The sequence below is a fragment of the Nycticebus coucang genome, chromosome 2 (genome assembly GCF_027406575.1).
Source record: "Nycticebus coucang isolate mNycCou1 chromosome 2, mNycCou1.pri, whole genome shotgun sequence".
NCBI lineage: Eukaryota > Metazoa > Chordata > Mammalia > Primates > Lorisidae > Nycticebus > Nycticebus coucang.
The window spans coordinates 155,999,982-156,026,542 of NC_069781.1; the positions used below are offsets into that span (position 1 = coordinate 155,999,982).

Consider the following 26,561-nt stretch of genomic DNA (forward strand, 5'->3'; position numbering starts at 1 on the left):
ATGGCGGCTGCAGCCAGGGTGTGACGTTATTTGTCAGGGGATAGGACTTGAGGCTACGCAGGCTTTGAGTGGCTTCCTCTTCCCCAGGAACCAGCTCTGGTGTCATTACCCAACTTTGAGAAGACAGAGACGCTGCTTCCAGGAGGCCTCCTGGCTTGGGTACGTGGCTGCGGAAAATGGAGTCTAGTCCAGTGCCTGAAGAAACAGGATAAAATCACCCAGAAATAGTTCCCATCAGATAAAAGAGTTAAAATAAAAGGAAACTTGGCTTTTACAATACTGTTTTCATTTCCTTCTTTTTGTTTATTTATTTTTAGTCTCCCCTGCTCTCAGTGAATCACACAAAGCTATTATCAGGGACTGCTTTTGATTACCTTGCCTCTAGGGAAAGAGACAAAAGAATTTCACTTTCCTTTTTGTATCTTTCCTAATAAGGTTTGAGTTTTCTAACCTTGCTTGTCTCTTTTCCTCTTCTTGCCCCCCCACTTCATTCTGGCCTCATAGAACAAGTTGGCAGTATTCCTTTCTCTTCATTTTTGGATGAGCTGGAGAAGGACTGGTATTAATTCTTCCTTAAACTTTTGGCAGACTTCACCAGCAAAGACATCTGGGCCTGGGCTCTTCTGTGTGGGAAGCTTTTAGATAACTAACCCAATCTCTTTATTCGAATAGATTTGTTCAGGTTTTCTATTGCTTCTTTAGTGAGTTTTGATAATTTGTGTCTTTCTAAGAATTTCTACATTTTATCTGCATTATCTAATTTGTTGTCATAAAATTGTTCACAGTGTGCCCTTATAATTCTTTTCTTTTCCATAGCAGGGGTATTGACATGTTTTTTTGTCATCCCTAGTTTCCTTTTTTTTTTTTGTGGTTTTTAGCTGTGGCTGGGTTTGAACCCACCACCTCCGGTGTATGGCGCTGGCACCCTACTCCTTTGAGCCACAAGCGCCACCCACTAGGTTCCTTAATTTGTGTCTTTTCTGTTTGCTTTGTGGTAAATCTAACTAAAGGTTTGTTGATTTTGTTATTATTTTCAGAGAACCAACTTTTGGTTTAATTGATTTTCTCTATTGTTTTTCTGTTCTCTATTTCATTTATTTGCACTTTATTCTTTATGATTTCATTCCTTCAGCTTGTTTTGGCTTAAGTTTGCTTTTTTAAAAAATTGGTTTCTTGGCTCGGCGCCTGTAGCACAGTGGTTACAGTGCCAGCCAAATACACCAAGGGTGGGGGTTCGTACCCCTCCAGGGCAGCTAAACGACAATGACAACTGCAACAAAAAATAGCTGGGCGTTGTGGCGGGCACCTCTAGTGGCGGGCACCTCTAGTCCCAGCTACGTGGGAAGCTGAGGCAAAAGAATCGCTTAAGCCCAAGAGTTTGAGGTTGCTGTGAGCTGTGACGCCATAGCACTCTACCCAGGGTGACATAGTGAGACTCTGTCTCCAAAAAAAAAAAAGAATAAATATAAATAAGTAAAATGAAAAATTGGTTTCTTAAGGTAGAATGTTAGGTTATTGATTTGATATCTCTCTCCCTTTTACATTTCCCTCCGAGCACTGTGTTAGCTATATACCCTGTAAGTTTTGGTATATTGTGGTTTTGTTTTCATTCATTTCAAGTCTCTCATTTTCCTTATGATTTCTTTTTACCCACTGGCTATTTAGGATTTGTAGTTTAATTTTCACATATTTCAGAAATCTCCTTCTGTATTTCATTCAATTGTGGTTGAAAAACATACTTGGGATGACTTTAGACCTTTAAATTTTGAGGCTTGTTTTATGGCTCTACATATCCTGGCGAATTTTCCATGCACACTTCAGCAGAATGTGTATTCATATTGGGTGGAGTGTTCTATAAGTGTCTGCAAGACCTAGTTCTTTTTTTTTTTGCAGTTTTTGGCCGGGGCTGGGTTTGAAACCACTACCTCTAGGTATATGGGGCCGGTGCCCTACTCCTTGAGCCACAGGCACCACTGGGTTTTTTTTACAAGGATGAATTGTATAGGGGTAAAATCATGTCTTTTAGGGTACCTACTGCTGAATAGCGCACACTATACTCAATAAGTAACATTATTACCTTTTTCCTGTTGAATAGACATTTGTAGTATTTTATTTACCTTGTGAGATTTTTAAAATAAAATTATATCTGTAGAGTCTTTTTTTTTTTTTTTTTTGAGACAGAGTTTCAATCTGTCACCCTGGGTAGAGTGCTGTGGCATCACAGCTCACAGCAACCTCCAACTCCTGGGCTTAAGGGATCCTCTTGCCTCAGCCTCCTAACTAGCTGGGACTACAGGCACCCGCCGCAATGCCCGGCTATTTTTTGGTTATAGTTGTCATTGTTGTTTGGTGGGCCTGGGCTGGAATTCGAACCTGCCAGCTCCGGTGTATATGGCTGGCGCCTAAGCCACTTGAGCTATAGGCGCTGAGCCTATAGAGTCATTTTTTAACCTATCTCCCAAGAAGAAATTGACATCTTAATTTAAAGAATAAAATTTGGGCTGGTGCAGTGTCTCACACCTATAATCCTAGCATTCTGGGAAGCTGAGGCAGGTGGATTGCTTGAGCTCAGGAGGTCAGCCTGAGCAAGAGTGAGACCCCATCTCCACTAAAAAATATAGGAAAACTAGCTAGGCATTGTGGCTGGCACCTGCAGTCCCAGCAATGTGGGAAGCTGAGGCACGAAAATCACTTGAGCCCAAGAGTATGAGGTTGCTATGAGCTATGATGACTCCATGGCACTCAACCCCAAGGCTCAGAGTGAGACTAAGTCTCAAAAAAAAAATCAAATTTTGATTAATGCCAACTTAATTTCAAGAGAATAAAAAACTTTTGATCCAATATAGCTCCAATTCCTTCTCTCTTCTTGTGCTATCCTTCCTTCTTTTCTTCTTTCCTTCCTTCCTTTCTTTCTTCCTTCTTTCTTTCTTTCATCAGATTCTCAAGGTGTTACCCTGGGTAGAGTGCTGTGGCATCATAGCTCACAACCTCCAACTCTTGGGCTCAAGCAATCCTCTTGCCTAAGTTTTTCTATTTTTAGTAAAGATGAGATCTTGATGTTGCTCAGGCTGGTCTCAAACTTGTGAACTCAAGCTATCCACCTACCTTGGCTTCTCAGAGTGCTAGAATTATAGGCATGAGCTACTGTGCCCAGCCTATTTTCATGTAAATTATATCTTTACACATTTTAAATTTAGCAACACAGTTTCTTTTTTTTTTTTTTTTTGGTGTAGAGACAGAGTCTTACTGTACCGCCCTCGGGTAGAGTGAGGTGGCGTCACACGGCTCACAGCAACCTCTAACTCTTGGGCTTACGCGATTCTCTTGCCTCAGCCTCCCGAGCAGCTGGGACTACAGGCACCCGCCACAACGCCCAGCTATTTTTTCTATTGTTGTTGTTGCAGTTTGGCCGGGGCTGGGTTCGAACCCGCCACCCTCGGCATATGGGGCCGGCGCCCCACTCACTGAGCCACAGGTGCTGCCCCAGCAACACAGTTTCAATAATTATTGCTTCATGTATCCTTTTGTTTTGTTTTGTTTTAGAGATAGAGTCTCAGTTTGTTGCCTGGGTAGAGTGCTGTGGTGTCACAGCTCACAGCAACCTCCAGCTCTTGGGCTCAGGTGATTCTCTTGCCTCAGCTCCCTGGGTAGCTGGGACTACAGGCATTTAGGCCAGGGGTGTCCAAACTACTGGCTTCTGTGGAGCACTTTGGGCAAAGAGTTGCCTTGGGCTACACATTAAATACACAAAGGAGCCTGTAGTCTCAGCTACAGGGGAGGCTGAGGCAAGAGAATCACTTGAGCCCAAGAGTTTGAGGTTGCTGTGAGCTGTGATGTCAAGGCACTCTACCGAGGATGACATAGTGAGACTCTGTCTTAAAATACATACATACATACACAAACAAAAATTTGTTGTTTGGCTCCACAGGAGCCAAAAAAAAAGTCTGCATAATTTTCGTGATATCTGCCACCACAAATAAGCAAAAAAGTCCTTTTTTTGTAGAGACAGACTCTCACTTTATTGCCCTCAGTAGAGTGCCATGGCATCATACAGCTCACAGCAACCTCCAACTCTTGGGCTCAGGCGATTCTCTTGCTTCAGCCTCTTGAGTAGCTGGGACTACAGGTGCCCCACACAACTCCTGGCTATTTTTTTGGTTGCAGTTTGGCCGGGGCTGGGTTTGAACCCACCACCCTTGGTCTATGGAGCCAGAGCCCTACTCACTGAGCTACAGCCACCACCCCACAAAATAATCTTAATTATGCAATGGCTCATTCTGAGAGTCTTTTTTTTTTGGCCAGGGCTGGGTTTGAACCCACCACCTCCAGCATATGGGACTGGCGCCCTACTCCTTGAGCCACAGGAGCCACCCAATTCTGAGAGTCTTTTAAAACCATTGAGCAGATCCCAAGTTTGCGATCACTATTGCAGAAAATGCACGTGTCTAAGTAATAAAATATCTTTAGTTTTTTGAAATGTTTTATTATAAAAGTAAAAGAAAACAGTCAATATAAAAGTAGTGAGATATTTGTATTTGAGAAACTAATGGATTATATCTGGTTCAAATGGAATTCTCAGTGAGTTCTCAAGGTGCTCATCAGACATTTTGGTTCTAATTTTATTCTTTTTTTTGAGACAGAGTCTCATTATGTCACCCTCGGTAGAGTGCTATAGCATCACAGCTCACAGCAACCTCAAACTCTTGGGCTTAAACGATTCTCTTGCCTAAGCCTGCCAAGTGGCAGGGACTACAGGCGCCTGCCACTGCACCCAGCTATTTTTTTGTTGTAGTTGTTATTGTTTAGCTGGCCTGGGCCAGGTTCAAACCCACCAGCCTAGGTGCATTTGGCTGGTGCCCTACTCACTGACCTATGGGTGCTGCCTCTCATTTTATTCTTAATGTGCTTCATTCTTGAAAATAGTTACTTGTGGTTCTGCGTCCATAACTCAGTGGTTAGAGTGCTGGCTACATACACCAGGGCTGGAGGGTTTGAACCTGGCCCCGGGCCTGCTAAACAACAATGACAGCTGCAACAAAAAAATAGCTGGGCATTATGGCAGGAGCCTGTAGTCCCAGTTATTTGGGAGCCTGAGGCAAGAGAATGGCTTAAGGCCAAGAGTTTGAGGTTGCTGTGAGCAGTGATGCCTCGGCACTCTACCAAGGGTGACATAGTGAGACTCTGTCTCAAAAAAAAAAAAAAAAGAAAGAAAGAAAAGAAAATAGTCACTTGGGGGCAGTGTCTGTGGCTCAGTGGGTAGGGTGCCGACCCCATATACCAAGGGTGGCAGATTTGAACCTGGTCCCAGCCAAACTGCAACAAAAAAATAGCCAGGTGTTGTGGAGGGTGCCTGTAATCCCAGCTACTCGCGAGGCTGAGGCAAGAGAATCACCTAAGCCCAGGAGTTGGAGGTTGCTGTGAGCTGTGACGCTACGGCACTCTACTGAGGGCGATAAGGTGAGACTCTGTCTGAAAGAAAGAAAGAAAGAAAATAGTTACTTGCAAATGTAGGTGCTACTAAAAAGTTATAACACGAATAAGACATGAAGCAAGGGGTATTTGTCTTTGGTAAGATAGGACTTATAATAGTGCAGTAAAAAGACATAATCAAATTTTTCCTTAAAGGCCAGTGCAGTGGCACATGCTTGTAATCCTAGCAGTCTGGGAGGCTGATGTGGGTGAGTTGCTTGAGCTCAGGAGTTCTTTGGAAACCAGCCCAAGCAAGAGCAAGACTCCATCTCTAGAGAAAAAAAAAACAACTCAAAACAAAAAACTGGGAGTTGTGGTGGGTGCCTGTAGTCTCAGCTACTTGGGAGGCTGAGGCAAGAGGATCGCTTGAGCCCAAGAGTTTGAGGTTGCTTTGAGCTATGACACCACAGTAGTCTACCACAGGCGTCAAAGTGAGACTCTGTCTCAAAAGAAAAGAAAAAAGAAAAGAAAAAGAAATACATACATTTGTTTGCCTTAATTTGAGCTTGCCATAATTTCAGTTTCATTTGGAATGCTGTTATAGTTTGAAACATTGTACTGATAAGTTGGTTTTCACCTTAAAAATACATGTTAAGGGTGGTGCCTGTGGCTTAGTGGCAGGGCGACAGCCCCACATACCAAGGGTGGCGTGTTCAAACCTGGCCCCAGCCAAACTGCAACAAAAAAATAGCTGGCTGGGCGTTGTGGCGGGCGCCTGTAGTCCCAGCTACTCGGGCGGCTGAGGCAAGAGAATCGCTTAAGCTCAGGAGTTGGAGGTTGCTGTGAGCTGTGTGATGCCATGGCACTCTACCGAGGGCCATAAAGTGAGACCCTGTCTCTACAAAAAAAAAAAAGCTATTGTGCATATTGTTTTTGTTTTTGTTTTTTTTTTGTAGAGACAGAGTTTCACTTTCTGGCCCTCGGTAGAGTGCCGTGGCATCACACAGCTCACAGCAACCTCCAACTCTTGGGCTTGAGCGATTCTCTTGCCTCAGCCTCCTGAGTAGCTGGGACTACAGGTGCCCGCCACAACACCCGGCTATTTTTTTTTGTTGTTGTTGTTGTTGCAGTTCGGCCGGGGCCAGGTTTGAACCTGCCACCCTTGGTATATTGGGCCCGCACCCTACTGACTGAGCCACAGGTGCCGCCCTATTGTGCATATTGTGCATAAATTTTCTTTTCTTTTCTTTCTTTTTTTTTTTTTTTGGAGACAGAGCCTCAAGCTGTCGCCCTGGGTAGAGTGCTGTGGCATCACAGCTCACAGCAACCTCCAACTTCTGGGCTCAAGTGATTCTCCTGCCTCTGCCTCCCAAGTAGCTGGGACTACAGGTGCCCACTGCAACACCCGGCTATTTTTTTTTGTTGCAGCCGTCATTGTTGTTTGGCGGGCCCAGGCTGGATTCGAACCTGCCAGCTCGGATGTATGTGGCTGGCGCCTTAGCCGCTTGAGACACAGGCACCGAGCCCATGAATTTTCTTGATGTCCTATTTTCTTGATAGTTCATAACGTGGATTTGGGTGGCAATTGTATTGTCTTCTATTAGTTTCGTAAGTCCCTCTCTTTTACCTACTATAGCTGAGGGACCATCAGTAACTATACCAGATATGTTGACAATAGACAAAGAAAATTGCTTTAACATATTTTTTACTCATTCGTATAAACCTCTTGATTTAGTTGTGTCTGTCTTTTATTGGCGCTGAAGAAGCCATTCATTCAGTGACATTATATTCGTCATCATACTTTCTTTTAATTCTGTATACATGGTCTCCCTTAGTTCCTTATACACATTTTTTTTTTTTTGTAGAGACAGTTTCACTTTATTGCCTATGGTAGAGTGCCCTGGCGTCACACAGCTCACAGCAACCTCCAACTCCTGGGCTTAGGCGATTCCCTTGCCTCAGCCTCCTGAGTAGCTGGGACTACAGGCGCCTGCCACCATGCCCAGCTATTTTTTTGTTACAGTTTGGCAGGGGCTGGGTTTGAACCCGCCACTCTCGGTATATGGGGCCGGCACCCTGCCCACTGAGCCAAAGGCGCCACCCCCTTGTACACATTTATAATAGCTGTTTGTTTTTGAGACAAGGTCTCACTTTGTCACCCTCAGCAGACTGCCATGGCGTCACAGCTCACAGCTACCTCAAACTCCTGGGCTCAAATGATTCTCTTGCCTCAGTCTCCCGAGTAACTGGGACTACAGGCACCCGCCATAATGCCTGGCTATTTTTAGAGATGAGGTCTTGCTCTTGCTCAGTCTGGTCTCGAACCTGTGAGCTCAGACAATTCACAGGCCTCAGCCTCCCAGAGTGCTAGGATTACAGGTGCGAGACACCGTGCCTAGCCTGTAACAGCTGTTTTGAAGATGTTGAGTGCCAAGTTCAACATCTGGATTCCCCATGAGACAGTTTCCATTGACTGTTTGATTCCCAGGCATGGGTCACACTTTCTTAATTCCTTGTGTGTTTTGTAATTTTTGTTGAAAACTAGACATTTCAGATAATATACTGTAGCAACTGTGGATTCTATTCTCCTCCCCCACCCCTGAGGGTGTTAATTTTTGGTTCATTGCTTTTTTTTTTTTTGCTTTGTTTGGTGACTATGTGGGCTAATTCTATGGATTCTGCCTCCACCCCCCAGCTTCTAAAGTCTGCTTTCCTTCACTTGTGGCCCTTACCAGGTTCAAAGCCAGCAATGACCAGTCACATTTAAGGAACTCTTGGGATTACCCTGGGTTTACTCAGATAATCCAGGATAATTTCATTATTTTATGGTCGACTGATTAGCAAACTTAATTCTGCTTGCAACCTTAATTCTCCTTTGCCATGTAACAATAAGTTCTGAGGTTTAGGATACGGACAGCTTTTAGAGGCCATTATTCTACCCACTACTTAAAAGTTTTGGTTAATTTCTAGTTTTCAAATGGTTATTTTTTTCCCTATAATTTTGCACAATTGTCTCATTGTTCTTTGAGGGGAAGATTTTTGAATGTTCTAATTGATCATTCTGGAAATCCCACCAGTAGCTGATAAATTCTTTTAATGGACTACTGCATAGGAATGAGAATAAATGAACTAAAATGACAAGCAATGGTATGGCTGAATCTTGAAAATGGAATGTTGGGTGAAAGAAGGCAGACACAAAAGAATACTTTCTGTATGATTCAAATAGAAATGACTAGTCTAGATATTATAAGTCAGAATGATGGCTCCCTTGGGGGCAGGGGTTATGGATGGAGAATGTCAGGAGGGGCTTTTTGGCTTCCGTTTCTTGTTTGGTTTTTACATTTTCCTTTGAAGCAGTTTCAACAAATTTGCAAAAATGGTATAAAGAAATGCTGTATTTCCATCACTCTGATTTATCAATTGTTAACATTCTGTCACTTTTTTTAAAAATGTATTTTTGATTTGGAGTTTCACTCTATCACCCCGATAGAGTGCCCTGGCATCAATAACTCACATCAACGTCAAACTCTTGAACTAAAGCAATCATCTTGCCTTGGCCATCCAAGTAGCTGGGACTATAGGCACCACAATACCTAGCTAGTTTTTCTTTTCTTTTCTTTTTTTTTTTTTTTTGAGACACAGTCTTACTTTCTTGCCCCTGGTACAGTGCCATGGCATCATAGTTCATAGCAACCTCCCACTCCTATGTCAAACAATCCTCTTGCCTCAGCCTCTCAAGTAGCTGGGACTATAGGCACCCACCACGATGCCTGGCTATTCTTTATTTTTTTATTTTATTATTTATTTATTTATTTATTTATTGTAGGTTTTTTTTTTTTTGGCCAGGGCTGGGTTTGAACCTGCCACCTCTGGCATATGGGGCTGACGCCCTACTCCTTTGAGCCTGGCTATTCTTTAGATATGGGGTCTCACTCTTGCTCAGGCTGGTCTACAACTCATGAGTTCAAGCGATCCACCCACCTCCGCCTCCCAGAGTGCTGGGATTATAGGTGTGAGCCACCACACCCAGCCTAGTTTTTCTATTTTTAGTAGAGTCGGGGGTCTTGCTCTTGCTCAGGCTGGTCTCAGCACTCCTGAGCTCAAGCAGTCCACCTGTCTTAGCCTCCCAAAGTGCTGGGATTACAGGCCACAATGCCTGGTAACATTTTGTCACTTAAAAAAAAATTCTCTTTCCGGGCAGCGCCTGTGGCTCAGTCGGTAAGGCGCCGGCCCCATATACCGAGGGTGGCAGGTTCAAATCCGGCCGCGGCCAAACTGCAACCAAAAAAATAGCTGGGCGTTGTGGTAGGCGCCTGTAGTCCCAGCTACTCGGGAGGCTGAGGCAAGAGAATCGCCTAAGCCCAGGAGTTGGAGGTTGCTGTGAGCTGTGTGAGGCCACGGCACTCTACCGAGGGCCATAAAGTGAGACTGTCTCTACAAAAAAAAAAAAAAAAAATTCTCTTTCCAGATGAGGAGTCCAGGCCCATGCAGCAGAGACAGTGCACTTCCTGGAGTGCAGGCCGTGACTTCCTGGAGCCCAGAATGAAACAAGGCAAGGAGAAGGTCTTTTGTCTTTGCTGTGAGTCCTGGAGACTCCATCACGTGCATGAGTGGCCTTGACCATGGAGGGATGTTAGTCTAGGTTATCCTCCTGCCTGAAGACTCCTGGGGATTCCAGATGTCCCTGGTTCTCCCTGTACGTCTCTGTAACTCTCCCTCTGTGTCCAGATCACCTTGTGGCAGAGTAGAAATAACACGAAAATGAGGGTTGGAAGGCACGATGGAAAGAACCTCAGGCTTGGGGATGAGTGTCCATGGTGTTTCTTCCCCTTTCTTCACCTTACCCAGCCTCACCCTTCCCTGCTTCCCTTTTCTGCTTCCTTCCCCATAGGATGCCATCTCTTCTCATAGTTTCAGTCACTATGGAGTTGCCCTGAGCGGAGCATGTCACCTCTCTAGTGGCCAGCACTCATTTCACAGACGGGAAAGACATGCACACTGGCCGTCCATGCCTTGCCAACCCCAGAGGCTGTTGTGATGGTCACCTGGAGCAGAGGATGTGCAAGTCCTTGATCCTCAAATCGCCTGGCAGTAGCAAGCATCTCTCGCGCCATTTCACAAAGTCACGGGGTCTCGTCACCATGTTCTCACTGGCAGTTTATTGGCAGAGACATGACAGAGTCTGCATCTCTGGGTCCTAGAGTGTAGCCACGCTTGTCACACCCTGTAGGCTGCTGATGCCTCCCATTTTTATGGAATATGGAAAAGCCAAATTGGAAACCCACACAACATCTTGCACGACAGAAGATGTAGAAGGAATGTGTAAGACTGTTTGCTTTTCTAAGGGTTTTCTTCTAGGGAAATAGCAATTGTGGTTTTACAAAGGTACTTGTTCTGGGAATCCAGGCCAGAGCTGGCACCTCATTCAGGATAAGGTGCTGGAGAGCAGCAAATCATCTTCTCCTTGCCCGGTCATTGCTCCTTGGAGGTCTTTCATTCTTTGCAGAGACTGCCTGGCTTGTCACCAAACCTGTTCCCTCTTCTTAGACACTCAGCGAGACCCTTTCCCAGCCGGCCTGCAGTTAGGTGAGGCCAGGTGTCTGAATTCCCACCAGTGGAACATGATCAGACCTGATGCACCCGACTTCCAGGCCTGGACCAGAAAAGTTTCCCACTCTCCAACGCTACCCTATTTTTCTGTGATTGATACAGATGAACATGATAAACTGTTTTTTTTTTTTTTTAATTTTTATTTATTTATTTATTTATTTTGCAGTTTTTGGCCGGGGCTGGATTTGAACCCACCACCTCAGGCATATGGGGCTGGTGCCCTACTCCTTTGAGCCACAGGCGCCACCCCATGATGACCTGTTAACAGCAGAGCCACAGATGGGAGGACCCTGGGTGCCTGAATCACTGCCTGGAGAAGAACTGCCCATGAATGAGGAACACCCATTTTGGACTTCATGTGGTGAGCCATAAACTCACTGCACCTGGACCTTTGTACAATTTGGGGTTTGTTTATTACAGCACCACGTACTACATTATCCCACACAGGCAACCTTACCTAATTCCAGTGGTTGGGTTTTTTTTTTTTAACCACAAATGTCATGTATATCCTTTACATGTTTAACAACTCCTCTATCCCACATAAAGCAGAAGTATTTTGTACATCCTCTATCAGTACCTTAAAAGTACAATATACTCCAGAGTTTCATCTCTCCTCCCTTCCCTGAGGTGGCTCTTCCTTTCATGCATCTGCCATAACAAGGAATTCCCAAAAAATATTTGGAATTGGGATTGGAATAAAGAGAGTCGGAGGAGGGGAATTAGAGACAGCAAGTGTAAACTACTTTTTAAAATTTTACTGTAGGGGCGGCGCCTGTGGCTCAGTGAGTAGGGCGGCAGCCCCATATACCGAGGGTGGCGGGTTCAAACCCAGCCCTGGCCAAACTACAACCAAAAAATAGCCGGGCGTTGTGGCGGGCGCCTGTAGTCCCAGCTACTTGGGAGGCTGAGGCAGGAGAATCGCATAAGCCCAAGAGCTAGAGGTTGCTGTGAGTCCTGTGACGTCATGGCACTCTACCAAAGGCGGTAAAGTGAGACTCTGTCTCTACAAAAAAATAAAAAATAGGGTGGCGCCTGTGGCTCAGTCAGTAAGGCGCCGGCCCCATATACCGAGGGTGGCGGGTTCAAACCCAGCCCCGGCCAAACTGCAACCAAAAAAAAAATAGCCGGGCGTTGTGGCGGGCGCCTGTAGTCCCAGCTACTCGGGAGGCTGAGGCAAGAGAATCGCTTAAGCCCAGGAGTTGGAGGTTGCTGTGAGCTGTGTGAGGCCACGGCACTCTACCGAGGGCAGTAAAGTGAGACTCTGTCTCTACAAAAAAAAAAAAATAATAAAAAATAATAAAATTTTACTGTAAATGTATGGTATTTGGAAGGGGGTGTGGGGTTAAGGTATAGCCTTCTTAAGATGGGACAAGTAGCTGAGTGGGGTGGCTCACGCCTATAATCCCCACTCTCTGGGAGGCCAAGGCAGGTGGATTGCTTGAGCTCAGGAGTTTGTGGCCAGCCTGAGTAAGAGCGAGACCCTGTCTTTACTAAAAATAGAAAAATTAAGGCAAGAGGATCACTTGTGCCCAGGAGTCTGAGGTTGCTGTGAGCTATGATGACCCTACCACGGCACTTTATCAAAGTAAAGGATGGGAGAAGTAAGAGTTTGTTGCATGCAGATGATGGGGATGATATAATAGAGAAGAGGAAATTGGTGACGCAGGAGAGAAATGGGAGTACTGAGGACTAATATCCTTGACTGGGAGAGGGGATTAGTCAGGAGCAAGAGAGCTGCAGGTCCCTGGGTAGATGTGGTAGTTGTCCATGGGTGTGGTCTTCTGCTAACTTCTCTCTTCTCAGGGACATACAAATCAGGGCCATCAGTTTTAAATGAGGATCAGTGAGAAGGAGTTTCAAGGCTTAAGTGGAAGGAAGAAAGCGTGAAATCATCAGGGAGAGGGGGAGTGTGGATGAGTCAAGGAAACATAGTAGGACTTTGGGGTAGCACTGAGAGACCAGGGGAGTTGGTGATCTTGAATTTACAGTTAGACAACCGGGTACTTTTCTCCAGCCTTGTCAATGACACTAGTGCAGGTGCAGGATTGGTGAAGAGTTGGGTTTCACCCATGCCATGGTTTTTGCCAGGAGGTAGCAAGAACATGAGATTTAAAGTTATTTGGGAAGAGAATCAAGGGTGTAAATAGTGCTTGTAATGAAAGATTGGGAGCTGAGCTGAGTAGAGAGAGAATTAGGGCAGTGAGAGGGAATCAGGGAACAGGGAAAAGGGGCAGATCAGTCTGGGGATCTCAGGGATTACCGGAGTTGGACACTTGAGGCAATGAGCTGTACTGACAGATGGCAGTGGTTGGAGAATGAGGTGTTTATGAGATTATGAGGTTGTACAAGAGCAGTTACTGGTAACACCATGGTCAAGGGTATGACTCTGGGGGTGAGAGGCTGAAGTAGGTGGAGGACAAATTCACTGGAAGAGAGGTCATAGAACAGAAAGGTGATTATTGAAATCACCATGATTGTGACAGTCACATTGGAGAGAATGACTATGAGCTGTAAGCTATAATTATCATCAAGAGATGAGGAGTGACTGGAGGTGTGTAGACCGGGGGCTGCAACAAGCAGGCATTAATGGGTGGTTAAGTCTGGTGACATACATTTCAAAGAAGCTGGCAGTTTTAGGGTGGAAGAATGGGTGGCGTGGCCAATCATGGTGGCTCACACCTGTAATCCTAGCACTCCGGGAGGCCAAGGCAGGTTGATGGCTCAAGGTCAAGAGTTCAAGACCAGCCTGAGCAAGAGTGAGACCCCATCTCTTCTAAAAATAGAAAAACTAGCCTGGCATTGTGGCAAGCGCCTGTAGGCCCAGCTACTCAGGAGTGAGGCACGAAGATCGCTTGAGCCCAAGAGTTTGAGGTTGCTGTGAGCTCTGATGCTACAGCACTCTACTCAGGGTGGTAGAGTGAAACTCTGTCTCAAAAAATAAGAAAAAAAGGATGGGTGGCCTGGAAGAAGCTATGGAGAGCAAGGAACATGCCTCTCCTCCCCTCTCACCTGCAGTTTGTTGGCTGTTGGGGAGAAAGCCACCACCTCCCAGAAGCCTTAAGGGGAAGCAGAGTCCTCAGGGGAGAACCAAGTTTAGAGCAAAAAAATAAGACAAAAAAAAGATGAAGGGAACAGGAAGGTACCCACAAGGCTGTAAATTAGTTACAGGACTGTCAGTAATAGTGAAAATCTGGAAACAACCTAAATGTTCACTGCCAGGGGAATGCACAAATAAACAATAAATGACTCCAAAATAGAATTTGCTGTACACAGTAGTGAAAACTAAGGTACTAGATCCGTCGTGGGTCAACATGGAAAGAACGTTATCAACATAAGCGTGAGTGAAACAAGTTGTAAAAGGTTACTGTAGGATGGTAAAGCCTGTAAAACAATACTATATTTTATTTACAAGACTATAAAAGTGTAATGACATCGTTGGGAAGGACCTGCAGCAGCTTTGGGATGGTGGTTTTTTGATTACTCATGAAGAGAAGAGGGCATAGGGGTGGGTGCGTGGGGGGGGGGAAGTAGGATTACTTTGTCTGTATTGAAAATATTTAACTTCTTTTTTTTTTTTGTAGAGACAGAGTCTCACTTTATGGCCCTCGGTAGAGTGCCGTGGCATCACACAGCTCACAGCAACCTCCAACTCCTGGGCTTAACCGATTCTCTTGCCTCAGCCTCCCGAGCACCTGGGACTACAGGCGCCCGCCACAACGCCCGGCTATTTTTTGGTTGCAGTTCGGCCGGGGGCCGGGTTTGAACCCGCCACCCTCGGTATATGGGGCCGGCGCCTTACTGACTGAGCCACAGGCGCCACCCAAAAATATTTAACTTCTTAATAAAAAAAGAGATATGAGGCAAAATATGTACCAAAATGTAGTAAAATATCAACTGCTATTGGGTTGTAAGTCCCAAGATTTATTTCACTTTTCTGTATGTTTGAAAGATTTCAGGCAGGGGGTGGAGGCTCATGCCTATAATCCTAGCACTCTGGGAGGCTGGGTGGGGGGAATTGCTTAAGCTCAGGAGTTAGAGACCAGCCTGAGAAAGAGCAAGACCTGGTCTCTAAAGATAGCTGGGCGTTGTGGTGGGCCCCTGTAGTCCCAGTTACCTGGGAGGCTGAGGCAAGAGGATCACTTGAACCCAAGAGTTTGAGGTTGCTGTGAACTGAGACGCTGCGGCACTCTACCAAGCATAACCAAGTGAGATTCTGTCTCACAACAAAACAAACAAACAAACAAAAAAACAACACAAAAACCAGATTGTGTAGGATTGGTCTAAGAATAGACAGATAGATTAGTGGAATGAATTGGGGGTCCAGAAATGAATGAATACATTTATGGGCAATTGATTTTTGATAAGAGTGCCAAGAAATTCAGTGCACAAAACAATAGTCTTCAGACAAGATTGGGTGCATTCAAGGCCATAGACGGAATAGTTTTTTCTATAAGTAGTTCTGAGACAACTGGAAATGCACATGCAAAAGCATGAAGTTGAATCCCTGCTTCACATCATTTACAAAATGTAACTCAAAATGGATCACAGATATACATATAAGAGCTAAAACTATGAAACTCTTAGAAAAAAACATCAGAAAAGGAAATCTTCATGGCCATGGATCAGGCAATGATTTCTTACATTATGACACCCAAAGCACAAGTAATAATAGATCAATTGGATGTCATCAAAACAAAAAATGTTGGCTGGGCACGTGGCTCACGCCTATAATCCCAGTACTTGGGAGGCTGAGGCAAGTGGATTGCCTGAGCTTATAGGTTTGAGACCAGCCTGAACCAGAGCAAGACCTTGTCTCTAAAAAGAGCCAGACATTGTGGCAGGTGCCTGTAGTCCTGACTACTTGGGAGGCTGAGGAGAAGAATCACCTGAGCCCAAGCATTTGAGGTTGCTGTGAGCTATGATACCACAGCACTCTATCAAGGGTGACAAAGTGAGACTGTCTCAAAAGAAAAAAAGAAAAAGAAAAACGTTTATGCTCCAAAGACATTATCAATAAAGTGAAAACACAATCTAGAGAATGGGAGAAAAGATTTGCAAATTATATATCTGATAGAGCTCTAATCCAAGTATCAAAATACATAAAGAACTGTTACAACTCACCGACAATAGACAAACAACCCAATTTAAAAGTGGGCAAAATGGGGGCAGCGCCTGTAGTTCAGTGTGTAGGGTGCCAGCTTCATATACCGGAGGTGGCGAGTTCAAACCCATCCCCAGCCAAAAAACACAAACAAACAAACAAACAAAAAAAACTGCAAATAAATAAATAAAAATGGGCAAAGGACTTGCCTAGACATTTTCTCAAGAAGATATATAAAACACACTTGATGCTCAATATTGTTAGTCAGTAGGGAAATGCCAAGCAAAACCACTAGGATGGCTGCGATAAAAAAAGAAAAACAGACAATAACAGGGTTGTTAGGAAGTGGAGAAATTGGAACCCTCAATATTGCTGGAAGGACCGTAAAATGGTAGAACTTCCTTGAAACCAGTGTAACAAGTTCTCAAAAACTTAAACATAGAGTTGCCATACAACTCAGCAATTCTATTCCCCAAAAAGGCGTATAGTAGGAGTAGAATAAGTTCACATGAAAGTTTACTCACAATTGTTCACAACAGCACAATTTACAAGAGTCAAAAAATGAAAACAGGGGTGGTGCCTGTGGCTCAAAGGAGTAGGGCGCTGGCCCCGTATGCCAGAGGTGGCGGGTTCAGGCCCAGCCCCGGCCAAAAACTGCAAAAAAAGAAAAAAAGAAAACAACTGGGCGGCACCTGTGGCTCAGTGAGTAGGGCACCGACCCCATATACCAAGGGTGGTGGGTTCAAACCCAGCCCCAGCCAAACTGCAACAAAAAATAGCTGGGTGTTGTGGTGGGCGCCTATAGTCCCAGCTACTCAGGAGGCTGAGGCAAGAGAATCACCTAAGCCTAAGAGCTGGAGGTTGCTGTGAGCTATGACGTCACAGCACTCTACCAAAGGCGACAAAATGAGACTCTGTCTCTTAAAAGAAGAAAAGAAAACAACTCAAATGCCCACCAGTCAATGAACGAATAACCAAATGTGATATATCCATACAATGGAATATTATTCAGCAATGAAAAAGGATGCTTTGCTGATGCGGGTTACAACATAGAGAAACACTGAAAATGTTATACTAAGTGAAAGAAGTCAGACACGAAATACCAGGTCTTATATGCTTCCATTGGTATGAAATGCTCACAATGCTCTCAAAAACCATGGAGATAGAAAATAGGTCAGTGGTTGTTAGAAGTTGGGGACAGGAGAAAATGGGGCATGACTGTTAATGATACAGGGTTTCATTTTGCACTGATAAAAAGTCTTGGAATTAGATAGTGGAGATAGATACACAACCTTGTGAATATATTAAAAAGCACTGAAATTTGGGTGGCGCCTGTGGCTCAAAGGAGTAGGGTGCCAGCCCCATATGCCGGAGGTGGTGGGTTCAAACCCAGCCCCGGCCAAAAACTGCAAAAAAAAAAGCACTGAAATTTATACTTTAAAAGGGTGAATTTTATAATATGTGAGTTATATCTCATTAAAAAATAACAGAAACTCTGGGGTCAGATGCAGGCTTCATGTGTCCTCTGAGCCAGGGTGGCTCAGGTTACCCTGAGATGCATTGCAAGTATGCTTTGTTACTGTTGCCCTTGCCTCTACGTGTTCCTAATCTGACCACAGCTGCAGGCGGTGCTGGACTCGAGTGTCAGGCCTCAGCACAATTTTGCAGTTCAGCGGAGTCTCAGTTTCCTCATCTGAGAAATGGGGACAATAATAGAAGCTCTTTAAAGTATTATTTGAGGAGATAATGAGATTGCAAATGTAACATACAGGACATATTTAAGCAAGCAGCAGTATTATTATTACTGTGGTGGTGGTTGTCACTGTGGCCCATGAGGCCCTGGATTCTTTTACTTCTTCCTCTCCACCCCTTTCTCTCCATCCCAGGATGTCCCATTTGCTTCACAGTCTCCATGTTTAGCCCAAGTGGTGGTCTGGACTCGGCTTCAAAGACCTTCCTTCCTGGTGGGGCTCTTGACTAACTCCCAAGGGACCCAGACGTGTTGGGTCCCTATTACCCCCAAAGCCTTCCAAGAAATGTGCTCCCCTTCCCTCCGGTTCCTGGAACAAGCTTCCCCCAGCCAAGAAGAAGGATAGCATGACATCCCCCAGAAGGCTCTGGTGTGGGGCCCACAGCTTGTCAGAAGTCAAGGCCTCCCAACCTCATACACCCAGGGCCCCATCTGGGGCAACCCCTGTCTCTACTGAAAAGAGGAAGTTATTCAGGAAAGGGACTTTCTTTTTATGTCTCAGGGGAAGGAAAAGCACAAACTTTTTACTTCTAGGAATATGTCCACCTGAAGCATTCCCCCTTGTAAGGGTGCTTAAGGAAGGTTATTTGGGCTTTTTATTGTAAATGAAAAAGACTGGAAAAACCCATGATGCCCAGACTGGCTATGCATTATGGTGATCCCGTGGCAAACCACAGGCCATTACAAAGAATCAGGCCCAGCTAGATGTTCTGACAGGGAACTGCTTCCAAGATACATTGTAGCTGAAAACATCTCGGAGTAAACCAGTATTTTTATATTAACATATGTTGCCCCCCCCGTCCCCTCCCCCTTCTTCTTCCTTCTTTCCTTCCTTTTTATTTCTATTAATGAATAAGTTTATATATGTGTTCACATATGCATAGATGGTTTCCGAAAGACCAAACAAGACGTTAACCCTATTTGCCTCTGAGGGAGGAAAATAAACATGGGGTGGGGATGAGGGATGAACTGGTGCCTCAGAGGTCGGAGAATTGCTATTCCGTCCGCGTGCTTTGAACAGCAGGAATTCCCAATTTCAACTTTTTTGCATAGGTCAATCATGCACATGGAACAAAAGATTCAAATCATGTAAAAAGGTATTTGGTGGAAAGTAAATGCGCCCCCTACACCCCCGCCCCGCCCACTACCCTGAGGAGCTACTAAGGCTTCTGATCGTGTGTCTTTCTAGATATAAATATGCACCAGCGCAAGTACACATTTATGTGTTGTTGTGTATTTTGTGTGTTTTTTTATTGTGGTAAAATATATATACCATAACATTGACCATTTTTCCCCATTTTTTAAGTGTGCAATTCTGTGGCATTAAGTCCATCTACATTGTTGCTCAACCCAAACCATATTCCACCTCCAGAACTTCTTCATCTTCCCAAACGGAAATTCTGCCCCCATTAAACAATAACTCTCCATCCCTGCCCCACTCCAGCCTCTGGCATCCACTATTCTATTCTCTGATGCTATGAATTTGCCCTAGGGACCTCATAGCAGTGAAATGACACAGTATTCGTCTTTTTGTGACTGGCTTGTTTCAATTAGCATGATGTCTTCTTCTTTTTTCTTTTGCAGTTTTTGGCCGGGGCTGGGTTTGAACCCGCCACCTCCGGCGTATGGGGCCAGCGCCTACTCCTTTGAGCCACAGGTGCTGCCAGCGTGATGTCTGCAAGGTTGATCCAAGTCATAGCACATGTCAGGATTCCTTCTTTTGGAAGGCTGAATAATATTCCAGTGTAAGGAGAGACCACATTTTCTTTTCCTTTTTTTTTTTTGAGACAGAGTCTCAACTATGTCGCCCTCATAGCTCACAGCAACCTCCAACTCTTGGGCTTAAGTGATTCTCTTGCCTCAGCATCCCAATTAGCTGGGACTACAGGCACCCACCACAACACCTGGTTGGCTATTTGTTGGTTGTAGTTGTCTCGTTGTTTGGCAGGCCCCGGGCTGGTTCAAAGCTGCCAGCCCCAGTGTATGTGGCTGGCACCCTAGCCGCTGAGCTATGGGCACGGAGCCTATGTATTTTTTTTTTTTTTTGACACAGAGGTTCTCCAGACGCGGTGGCACATGCCTGTAATACTAGCACTCTGAGAGACCGAGGCAGGTGGATTGCCTGAGCTCAGGAGTTCAAGATCAGCCTGAGCAAGAGTGGGCATGAATTCAAAATTAGCTGGGCATTGTAGCGGGTGCCTGTAGTCCCAGCTACTTGGGAGGCTGAGGCAAGAGGATTGCTTGAGGCCAAGAGTTTGAGATTGCTGTTAGCTCTGATGCCAGGACACTCTATCAAGCGTGACAAAGTGAGACTCAATTTAAAAAAAAAAGCGTCTCGGGCGGCGCCTGTGGCTCAGTGAGTAGGGCGCCAGCCCCATATGCCGAGGGTGGCGGGTTCAAACCCAGCCCCGGCCAAACTGCAACAAAAAAATAGCCGGGCGTTGTGATGGGCGCCTGTAGTCCCAGCTGCTCGGGAGGCTGAGGCAAAAGAATCGCGTAAGCCCAAGAGTTAGAGGTTGCTGTGAGCTATGTGACGCCACGGCACTCTACCCGAGGGCGGTACAGTGAGACTCTGTCTCTACAAAAAAAAACAAACAAAACAAAAAAAACACGGAAAAAAAAAAAAAATAAAAAAAAAAAGCGTCTCACTCTTGTCCCGGGCTGGAGTGCCACATTGTCCTAGCTCACAGCAACCTCAAACTTCTTAGCTCTAGCGATCCTCTTGTCTCAGCCTCTCGCCTATAATCCCAGCAATTTGGGAGGTAGAGGCAGGAGGATCACTGGAGTGCAGGAGTTCAAGACTGGCCTAGGCAACATAGTAAGACCCTCATCTTTTTTTTTTTTTTAGAGATAGAGTCTCACTCTGTAGCCCTTAGTAGAGTGCTGTGGCGTCACAGCTCACAGCAACCTCCAGCTCTTAGGCATAGGCGATTCTCTTGCCTCAGCCTCTCAAGTAGCTGGAACTATAGGCACCTGCCACAATGCCTGGCTATTTTTTGTTGCAGTTTGACCAGGGCCGGGGCCCGTTTGAACCTGCCACCCTTGGTATATGGGGCCGGCGCTCTACTCACTGAGGCACAGGCACCACTCAAAACCCTCATCTCTACAAAAAAGACAGGCATGAGCCACCGTGCTTGGCCCTTTGTGTATTTTTTTTTTTTTGGAGACAGAGTCTCACTATATCGCTCTTGGTAGAGTGCCATGACGTCACAGCTCACAACAACCTCAAACTCTTGAGCGTAAGCAATTCTCTTGCCTCAGCCTCCCAAGTAGCAGGGACTGCAGGCACCTGCCACAAGGCCTGGCTATTTTTTTGTTGTCACTTATTTATTTTATTTCCTTTTTGTCATTGTTGTTTAGCAGGCCTGGGCCAGGTTCGAACCCACAGCCTTGGTGCATGTGGCAGGCGTTGTAACCACTGTGCTACAGGGGCCAAGCTCCTTTATGTATTTTTTAATAAAAATTAATTTAAACAAAAGAAGGAAGGTTGGGGAGAAGAGGGGAGCTCTTCTGTGCATTGCAGTGAGGACAGGACAGGGCCAGCACAAACCACCCCACAAAAGGAGAGGAAAGTCAGCACCATCCCCTACATTGCTGGTGATTCCCCACCTTCAGCCCCCAGAGGAACTGCTCCCTCCTTTCCTTTTTTTGAAAGCAGGTTCCCTGTGCCCTGCCTGGGCACCCAGGGCTCCTAAACACTGTTCCTACCTCTCCACCAGCTCCAGGAAGGCCAAGGGCAGTATGGGTGCTGAGGTTCCTGGGCACAAGAATGACTTACTTTCCTTCTAGGCCAGAGAAAGGGGTGACGAGGAGGGTGGCTGCTGCAGAGGCCAAGTCCTGCCAAGTCCCTGGGGACTCAGGGGTTCCCCAGCGGGGAGCCCCTGAGCCCACCCATGAAAGGGCCTCAGCTTTGGACCGCCCCAGGTAAGAAAACCCCAGGTTTGGATGACAGTCACCAGGCCATTTCTCTGTCACTCACAGTCCTCCAATGACAGCTCATTGCTCACAGATGACTTCTACCTTGAAAAGTTATTTTTTCTTTTCTCCCCAAGTTTTTATTATGACACATTTTAAATATTTGGGAAAGTTGTTAGAGAGTTCAATAAGGGGGCGGCGCCTGTGGCTCAGTGAGTAGGGTGCTGGCCCCATATGCCGAGGGTGGCGGGTTCGGACACAGCCCCGGCCAAACTGCAACCAAAAAATAGCCGGGCGTTGTGGCGGGCGCCTGTAGTCCCAGCTGCTCAGGAGGCTGAGGCAAGAGAATCGGTTAAGCCCAGGAGTTGGAGGTTGTTGTGAGCTGTGTGAGGCCACAGCACTCTACAGAGGGCCATAAAGTGAGACTCTGTCTCTACAAAAAAAAAAAAAAAGAGAGAGAGTTCAATAAGGTAGCAGTATTTCCACCTCCGAGCTGCAGCTTTTGTTCTGTTTCGTTTTGCTACATGTCTCTCCTTTTCCCTGTCTGGGAGATACGTACAGGCACACGTGTATCACGTACATCTACAAATGCTGACATACTACATGCCCAGGTCATATATATATATTCAGACACGCATTTCCCCCCTGAACTCCTCTGGTCTTTTTGATTGTTTGAGACAGGGTCTCACTTTGTCATCCAGGCTGGATGACACAATTATAGCTCGCTGCAGCCTTAAACTACTGCGCTCAAATGATCCTCCTGCCCCAGTCTCCAAAGTGGCTAGGACTACAGATGCCTGCCATCATGCCTGGCTAAGTTTTCTTATTTGTTTATTTTATTTATATATTTGTTTATTTTTAGACAGTCTCACTTTGTTGCCCTAGGTAGAGTGGCATCATAGCTCACAGCAACCTTAAACTCTTGGGCTCAATCAATTCTCTTGCCTCAGCCTCCCAAGTAGCTGGGACTACAGGTGCCTGCCACAATACCCAGCTAGTTTTTAGAGAAGGGGTCTCACTCTAGCACAGGCTGGTCTCAAACTCCTGAGCTCAAGCAATCCACCTGCCTAGGCTTGTTAAGAGTGCTGGGATTACAGTTGTGATCCACAGAGCCTGGCCTTAGATTTTTTTTGTTCTTGGTAAAGATAAAGGTCTCATTATGTTGCCCAGGCTGGTATTGAACTCCCGGGCTTAACTGACCTTTCTGCCTCGGCCTCCCAAATTGATTACAGGCTTGAGGCCCCACGCCTGACCCTCCTGAACTCTTTGAAAGTAAGGACACATTTCATTGTGTCTCTTCTAGAAATGATGACATTCTCATACATGTCCATAAAGTCTTTATTATGCCTAATAAAATTACAAAACAGCCCAAATGTCATCTAATATTCAGTCTATATTCAGATTTTCTACTTGTCCCCCCAAAGTCTTTCATAGCTGTTTTTTCAAAACTAGGATTCAGTGCGGCCCTCTAGCTCAGTGGGTAGGGCGCCAGACATGTACCCGGAGGCTGGCGGGTTCGAACCTGGCCTGGGCCAGCTAAAACAACAATGACAACTGCAAAAACAACAAAAAATAGCAGGGGGTGGCACCTGTGGCTCAGTGAGTAGGGCGCCGGCCCCATATACCGAGGGTGGTGTGTTCAAACCCGGCCCCGGCTGAACTGCAATAAAAAAATAGCCAGGCGTTGTGGTGGGCGCCTGTAGTCCCAGCTACTTGGGAGGCTGAAGTAAGAGAATTGCCTAAGCCCAGGAGTTGGAGGTTGCTGTAAGCTGTGACGCCACGGCACTCTATCGAGGGCAATAAAGTAAGACTCTGTCTCTACCAAAAAAAAAAAAAAAGCCGGAGGGCAGCGCCTGTGGCTCAAGGAGTAGGGCGCCAGTCCCATATACCATATACCAGAGGTGGCGGGTTCAAACCCAGCCCCGGCCAAAAAAAAAAACCAAAAAAAAAAAAAAAAAGGCGGGCGTTGTGGTAGGCGCCTGTAGTCCCAGCTACTTGGGAGGCTGAGGCAAAAGAATCACTTAAGCCCAAGAATTTGAGGTTGCTGTGAGCTGTGACGCCATAGCCCTCTACCCAGGGCGACAGCTTGGGACTCTGTATCAAAAGAAAAAAAACCAAATCAAAACTAGGATTCAATGAAGGTCACGTATTGCATTTGACTATCATGTCTCTTAAGTCTGTGTTCATCTAAATGTCCTATCCAGTGGGGTTTTTTGTTATTACAGTATTTTTTTGGCTGGGACAGGGTTTGAACCTGCCACCTTTGGTGTATGGGGCCAGTGCCCTACTCCTTGAGCCACAGGCACCACCCACTATCCACTGTTTTATTATTTTTTAAATAACATTAAATTTTTGATGATCCTGGGACAGTCATCTTGCAGGGGGTCTGGAGAATCCTACGTTCAGGATTGTCTGATTGTTCCCTCGCAGCATCATTTCTTTCTTTATTTATTTTGTTTTATTTTATTTTCATTTTTTTGGTTGAGATAGAGTCTCACTATGTCACACTTTGTAGAGTGCTATGGTATCACAGCTCATAGCAACCTCGAACTCTTGGGCTTAAGCGATTCTCTTGCCTCAGCCTCCCAAGTAGCGGGGACCACAGGCACCCACCACAGTGCCCGGGTATTTTTGTTGTTGCAGTTGTCATTGTTGTTTAGCAGGCCCAGGCTGGGTTCGAACCCGCCAGCCTCGGTGTATGTGGCCGGCGCCTTACCCACTGAGGCACAGAGCCTCCCTTTGCAGCATCATTTAAACTGGAAATTAGAACTCAAGGCTTGATTCAATTCTGGGTTTTGGGAAACACCTTTTTCTTTTAATTGGTAAAATGGGCATAGCGGTCATTTACCGTTTTAACCATTTTTAAGTGTTACAGGTCAGTGGCATTAAGTATATTCACATTGTTGTTCAATCATCACCACCATCCATCTCTAGAACCTTCATCTTGCAAAACTGAGCCTCAGTCCCATGAAGCAGTAACTCCCATTCCTCCTCCCCCAAACCCTGGCAACCACCATTCTGCTTTCTGTCTCTGTGAACAGGTGACTACGCATGCATGGTGCCATCATGACAAGAGGTCCCCCAAGACGTTGCTGTGACATGTCAGATTGTGTCCTAACAGGAGGCCAAGGGATTTTTCCTGCCAACCTCTCCCTGCCCATTCAAAGGCCTCTAACTCTATCAGGGCCTTTGAACTTGCTGTTTCCTCCCTGGCTCCTTCCTATCTTCTGAATTTTAGCTGGAATGTCACCCTCTCCTGACAGCCCCTCCTAACTGCCCTACCCAAAGCTGCTTCTCGGCTTCCTCTCTGTGCTCTGTCCCATCCTCGTCCCAGCCTGACATTACCTTGTTTACCATTTGTTTGCCTGTTTTCTCTCTCCAAGGCAAACTCCTTTTCACGGCTGGGTCCCTTGACCCTGGCAGCACACTTGGGAAAACACAGGTACTTGTATGAGCTTCTTCTGGCTACTCTAACAAATTGCTGTCAGCTTAGTGGCTTAACACAACATAGTTTATTATTGGATGGTTTAGGAGGTCAGAAGTCCCAAATCAGTCTTGGTGCACTAAAATCAAGGTAGGAATGGATTTCTGGGGGAGGGTTTGTTACCTTGCCTTTGCCTGTTTCTGGAGTCTGCCTTCATCCCTTCCTTCCTAATCCTGTGTCAGTGGGACCTCTGTGTCGTCATCCCATCATCTTTCGGATTCTGACCCACTGCCTCCCTCTTGTAATGACCCTGTGATCACATTGCACCCACTCAGATAAGCCAGGAAATCTCCCTTCAGATCCTTTTTTCCCTTAATCACATGTGCAAAGCATTTTTTGCCATGTAAGGTATTAATAACACATTCACAAGTTTGGGGCAATAGGACACAGGCATTTTGAGGGATCCATTATTCTCTCTACCACGGGGCTCAACACATATTTGTTGAATGAATGAACCAATAAATGGATAAGTCCCTTTACAAACAGAATCCTGAGTTCTGAGTTCCAGGCCTGGCTCAGCCACTGTGTGCTTGTGTAAACTTGGGCAAGTACTGGTAGGGGCGGTGGTATCGGTCTGGGCTGCAGCGAAGAGAGTTTGACACTACGTCACACACCATTTTGCTGGTATGGCCTACTAAGAGGCCAAAAGGCAGTCAACTTACGCTGACTATGAATCTGTGAATGAGTGCACGGAAGGCGTTTGTAAAATGTAGGAAGAACATCTGAAGAGAATGAATCGCAACAGTCCCTCTATCAAATACAATATCAATCAGTTGTTTGATTTTACCAATGACCTGGCAGACCTCAGCTGTCTGGTTTGCCGAGCTGATACCCAGACATACCAGCCTTATAACAAAGACTGGATTAAAGAGAAGATCAGCGTGCTCCTTCATCGGCAGGCCCAACAGGCTGGGAAATAATTAAGTTGGAAACAACAGGGGGGTGGGCTTGGAACACAGGTGTGTACAGCGTTCTGCAGTGGAAGTTTTGTATTATAGTAATCCTGTTTCCATTTTGTTATACTCTAGCCAAGATTGAAGATATTAGATGAAATGTGAGGCTCTTGGTCAATCTGAAACCCCCATTGCTCCTACCCTTTTTTTCTCTTTCTGTTTTTTTTTTTAACTTAAACACTTTTATAATGATTTAAATGAAAGTTGTTCTTTGTCAGCTGATATTGGTTCCAATCCTTCAGACTGTTCATACCTGCTTTAAAACATTAACTGTACTAAGCTGTCTTCAGGATGGGGCGGGGAGTGGTAACAGTTATGTCCTTGAGATAAAGTCTTTTT

At 45.6% G+C, this 26,561-nt stretch overlaps 1 protein-coding gene and 1 pseudogene across 1 annotated transcript in view; both read left to right on the forward strand.

Annotated features, from left to right (window-relative positions):
• On the forward strand, positions 1 to 26,189 carry LOC128560676 (enhancer of rudimentary homolog; annotated as a pseudogene).
• The window catches only part of ADGRG5 (adhesion G protein-coupled receptor G5), a 266,713-nt gene that overhangs the window by 31,810 nt on the left and 208,342 nt on the right, over positions 1 to 26,561 (forward strand). The gene's annotated exons all lie outside the window — the stretch shown is intronic.